The sequence below is a fragment of the Phascolarctos cinereus genome, unplaced genomic scaffold (assembly GCF_003287225.1).
Source record: "Phascolarctos cinereus isolate Bilbo 61053 unplaced genomic scaffold, phaCin_HiC Scaffold_9;HRSCAF=440, whole genome shotgun sequence".
In the NCBI taxonomy this organism is placed as follows: Eukaryota; Metazoa; Chordata; class Mammalia; order Diprotodontia; family Phascolarctidae; genus Phascolarctos; species Phascolarctos cinereus.
This window is the reverse complement of record NW_027556402.1, coordinates 250,613,710-250,619,366: the sequence shown is the minus strand read 5'-3', so window position 1 is coordinate 250,619,366 and position 5,657 is coordinate 250,613,710. Positions and strand designations below refer to the sequence as shown.

At 39.5% G+C, this 5,657-nt stretch overlaps 1 pseudogene across 1 annotated transcript; it reads right to left on the bottom strand.

The window, feature by feature from the left end:
• Positions 1 to 1,883: 1,883 nt before the first annotated feature.
• LOC110200787 (coxsackievirus and adenovirus receptor pseudogene) lies at positions 1,884 to 5,289 on the bottom strand (annotated as a pseudogene). Its single transcript, XR_013483815.1, has 2 exons — positions 5,108 to 5,289; positions 1,884 to 3,785 (listed from the first exon to the last, which is right to left on the bottom strand). The product of XR_013483815.1 is annotated as a coxsackievirus and adenovirus receptor pseudogene (transcript).
• Positions 5,290 to 5,657: the final 368 nt, after the last annotated feature.

Below are 5,657 nucleotides of genomic sequence, written 5' to 3'. Positions count from 1 at the left end.
GAAACTGCCTCCAAAAAGTAAATCAACAACTGTTCCTCTGTTTATACTTTGGGACAGTTACTTGGGGCACAGAGAGATTAAACAACCTGCCTACCCAGTTGGCCTACCCAGTTAGAGGCAGCCCTTGAACCCAGGTCTTCCCAACTTGAAGCTAGCTCTTTCTGAGATCAAACAGCCTCTTACTGAATGATATGTAATTAATTTTGTTAAGTGCCCATTATGTGATCTGAGGAAGATAAAAAAAATTGGCTAGACCCAGTCCCAGACCTTCTACAGGATGATCTAGAAGAGGAGGGCTCTGATATCCACTCAGATAACTCCAATAAATAATGATAAGGCCATCAGAAAGCTGTAAAACCAAGCCTTGTGTGAGATCTGAGGGGAAAGGTCATTTCCTACTAGGGTAAGTAAGGAATTTCCTACGAGGGAACGGGAATGAAATGTTGACTTTGATGGAGCTTTTTTTTCTTTTAGAGTTAAAATTTGCCCCAAATATTTTATTATGGTACTAAATAGAAGGAACGTATGAATATAGTGAAGGCATATGTACATTTCTATAAGCTATAGAAAAAGTTAAAAATTGTGCCAACTTATATATGCTACAAGTTATACCTTGACTAACATTAAAAAATCCAGTACATACAATTTTGGCCTTTTATTCAGACTGCATTGTAGCTTTTAAAAATGTGGACTGCACATTTCAAAATGAAAAGGAAACCAGTCACCTTACAAAGGATACATGAAATTTCCACCTATGGGAACACAAAAGGAATCTAGAAACTTTTATAAGTTACTTGTGAAAGGAGACACCATATATGTTGAAATCCATCTATTGGCAGAGAGATTTCTTTCAAATATGATCAATTTCTTTTAAATGAAAGGATTTCTTCACTTGCAAATTCCAAGTTTACAAGATTCATTTTTTTTTTTTTTGTGAAGCAATTGGGGTTGTGACTTGCCCAGGGTTACACAACTACTAAGTGTCAAGTATCTGAGGGTGAATTTGAACTCAGGTCCTCCCGACTCCAGGGCCACCACTCTATCCACTGTACCACCTAGCTGCCCCTAAGATTCAATTATAAATTACAAAATTGATTTGAATTATGGAGTAGAACTGTAGCAAAAGACAGACAATAGGATGAAGATGGTCAATAGGCACGAACCTGTTGTCTGCTCTTGTTAAAAAAAATTAAAATTTTAAAAAGAACATACAAATGAAAAACTTCTTACAAATTTTGAATGCTGCTTCCTGGCTAATTCCCCAGGGTTAGAGCTAGTGTTTTATCTAAGCTGAAAAATCAAAAAACCTCTCCAGGAGGGGGATGTTCAACCTTCTATATCATGCAGACATCATACCTAAAGGGGATTTCTAGTGTTTAGGCAGCTCCCTAATAGAAAACAATGCTCAAATTTTAAAGTTAGTGTTTCCTAATAAATTTCCTTCACTAATTTTATTATTAGTCCTAAGCTTCTAGCAGTCAAAAGAAATAAAAACACAGGAGGCAGGAACATAAGAAAATAGCGCTGAGTATTAGAAACACAACAAAAGCTAATTCCTTCAATACATTTAAAAAATATTCAAAAAGGATCTGTAGAAAAAGGCAGTAAGTATTAAAAGCAAAGTAGAAAGATATCACAGTGATATACTTTAAAAAAAACAGCACCTTCACCCCATCCCACCCCACCCCACCCCACCCCATCACAAGCGCTCTTCGTGTGATAGTTTATGGGAACAAAAATGCTTGATAGATACGAGCTTACTGTAAAGGCACAGATGAAAATTTCTCTTAGTTCTAATAGGGTATGGTGAAAACCATACACATGCGAAAAATTTAAAGTTCAACATTATAGCCATTTAGTTGTACATAGGCTACAGCACATAATTCCTGGTTCACAACAACATTTATTTATACATAATATTTACAACCACAGCACTCAAAACATTATCAAGAACAAAGTTTTTATGAAAATCTAAGGGGAAAAAGTGTTGGAGTTAATAAAAAGCAGACTGGATTTGCTAACGAACCGAATTCCTAGCATAGTCATGAAAATCTTAAGGGAAAAAAACAATATTCATGTAGGAAAAGATTCATCCTTTTAAAAGTAAACTTTCTGGAGATTTTCAAAAACTGTCTCTCCCATGAATTTGATTCAAGAAGGAAAATATGGGTGTACATATTTCTGGGGGAGAAATATTCTAGAAAAAAACCCAAAAACAAACCCTTATGTGGGTCTGGTAGGTTTATTCTAGCCTATTCTATAATTGTGTCATTCTATAATTATTCTATAATTATATTATCAGAGTTTGGCAATCACTTTAAACTAAGATGTGAATCAGGACTATGATGGCAAAATTTGCCCAACACAGAAACAAATTCTTGTTGTTTCATTTTCTACACATATATTGTTTCTGTTTGTTTTTTTGGCTTTAAAATTCACAAAGCGCTTTACATGTGTAGCATTTGTTTCTCAAAATAACCCTGGGAAACAGATGGGGAAATAAGCTAAAAAAGGTTAAATGGCATGCTCACAGTTTTTAAGTGTCTGATGTAGGATTCAAACTCTTGTCAATTAAAGTTTCTTGAAGATCATCTTTTATTTATCATTTATACATATATTTATATATAACATCATTTATTAGCTCAGGTTAAGTTATTCTATTTCTTCAAAAGCAGTTTGCAGGTTTGCAGCTTTCTCCTATTTCTAGAGAAGAAAAAAGTCTGAAGAAATAAAGTATGAGATGAATGATTGCTACCAATGTAGCTTCTGGCTGTAGATGTACGGCTCTCTAGAGGAGGAACACCCTCTCTGATAGGATGGTGAACTTCTTTTTCATATTTTTCCTCCTTGTGTTTTTTACAACATCAAAAGATTAGAAGACCCACCAGCAACAGAGCACACAAAGTTCCTATGACAGCTGCATCAATTGTACCTGAAATGTTTGAAGGAGGAATGATATTCATCCTCAAAAGGCCCTGATCAACACCAACTCTGTTTTCAACTGTACAAGCTGTATATGCCAGAGTACTCTGTGTTGGCATTTCGTACAGAAATAATAGATGAGTTGAGATCTGAAACTGACAGGGCAGGTAATATTTCTGTGTTGGACAAATGTTGCCATTCATAGTATAAAGGAAGTGAACCTTCTCCTGATTCACATTTTAGTTTAAAGTCACTGCCAGTCTCTGATGATCCCTCAGTGTAACATCTTGTCCCTGAAGGCTTAGCAAGCACAGAAAGTCGCATCTTTTGTTTTAGCAGCACCAGGAAGTTTTTTCCCTTTGCATATATATGTGCCCATATCTGATCATTGTAAATCTGTTATATTTATTGATCCGTCACCTAATTTGGGATCACTGCTTGTAAAATAAACTCTTCCTTTTAGATCTTCAGATATTCATCATAAATTTCACCTCCAGAATAAAAAATTATCTCTTGGTCAACCTTTTGGTTATCAGTTGGTGATTTAATGCATTCAATGCGTAATGGCTCTTGGTCTTCTGGGGCAATTTTAAATTTGCAAGGCAAATGAACTGCTTCCCCCCTTGACTTTTTCAAAGACCCCTTCAGTAGTGGTTATAGTCACACTTCTGGTCATATCCGAGGTCCAGCACAGGAGTACAGCACACTAGAGAATCTTCACGGCAAGAGGATTGCCCTGGATCTGTGCTCCAACCCCAGACGTAGACTGTCCTCACTCCAGTCTGAGTTCTCCTGGCGGTCCGCTCCCAGACTGGCTCACCAACACCTCGATGCTTTTCAATGGCTTCCTTTTTAACTCAAGGCTGTGTTAATGACAAAACAGATGGTAAGAACAGGGTCCCTTTCATAAGAACCTAAAGAAAGAGGGATAAACACTGGTGTCTTTATCAGGTGATTAACCAATATTACAGAGTGCCTGCGAGGCAAGAGCCATGGGAACTGAAGGAAGAAAAGAAAGGAAGCCAGGTACATGGGGGAACAAACCTGTTCTCAGAGTCACAAGCCTTGGGTTTGAAGTGTTTGACTTTTAGCTCTGTTGCTCATGAGCTGGGTGGCCATGGCCAAGTGACTGCCCCTCTTTGGGCCTGATTTTAATTGTAAAGTGATGTTGTTGGATTCCATGACCTATTTTCCAGTTCTAAATTCTATGTTCTGAAAGAATTTATGTTGTAATTGAGGGAATGGCTGAACAAGTTGTGGTATATGATTGTGGTGGAATACTATTGTGCTGTAAGAAATGATGTGCAGAGTGCTATCAGAAAAACCTGGAAAGACTTAAATAAATTGCAAAGTGAAATGAGCCAGAACCAGGCAAGCATTGTGCACAGTAACAACAATATTGTATGATGATCACCTGTGAATGACTTAACTCTTCTCAGCAGTACAATGATACAAGCTGATGCTGAAGGACCTGTTAGGAAAATTGCTATCTATCCCCAGAGAAAGAACTGATGGAGCCTGAAGACTGACGTATACTTTTTCTTCACTTCCTTTGCTTTTCTTGGTCTGTGTTTTCTTTCACAACATGACTAACATGGAAGTATGTTTGGATATATACATACATATATGTACATACACACACACATACAGACTTTTTAATGTAATTGATTTCTTTTGTAATCCTATGTATTTTATTTTGTGCTTTTAAGCACAAGATTCTGGAAAAGAGGTCATAAGTTTCACCAGGATGTCCCTAAAGGGGTCAATGACCCCTTAAAAAGGTGAAGAACCCCTGACCTATCTCTAGGTGGAAACGAAGGCTCAAAGTGTTAACGTGGCTAGTTAATGTCATAGGTGGGATTTGAACCCACTCCTTCCCGCCCCACTCTGGCATCTGGCTCCTAGCAGGCCACCTGAGATGTCGCAGGAGTGAGATCTCCCTGCCCACTTCACAGAATCACAGAATGCTGGAGCTGAAAGGGAAGGGAGCGCTGGGGCCACTGGAAGGTCGTTGGAAGCAACCTGTACGAACATCACGTACTCCACAGCCTTCCCGACAAGGTGTCTGTTAGCCTCCATCTGAAGGCTTCCAGTGAAGGCGGACTCGTTACCGGCGCTGAGCACAGTGCCTGGAACACAGCTGGCGCTTCATTAATAGTTATTAAGTGATTGATTGATTGATTACCTTGCTCCACTGCTCCTCGGCTCCGAAGAGAAGGAACTGATGGCACGTCCAAGATGAACCAGTTCGGGAATTGGTGCCTGAGGCTCTGGAAGGTTCAACCACAGCTTGGCGTGCTCGGGGTGGGGAGAGAGGAACTTAGAGTGAGCGAGGCAAGAGAAGAGAAGAGACAGGCAAGAGAGGCAACTCACCCAGAAAGTTGCTGTAGAGAAATCCCCCACCCCTTGGCGTGAGAAACGGGGTGGCCAATTCTGGGAAACAGAAGAGCTTAGCTCCGATCAAGAAAACGAAACCTAAGGCCTTGGCAGATCCATGAAAGAGGAAGTGGCAGGAGTCCAGTTTGGGAGGCAGGGAGAAGAGAGAGAAGAATGGCCTTTGTCCAATATCTCCTCCCCACAATGATCTCTCTCGTGGGAACATCTCCTTTCTCATGCCCCCACACCTTTCCCCTTTGAAAAGTCACTGTCCTTGCTAAGACCTTCCCTGAGCATGTGAGCCCAGAAGACCTAGATTCAGTCTGCCTTTTCTGATTGCTACCTATAGACAAGTCAGA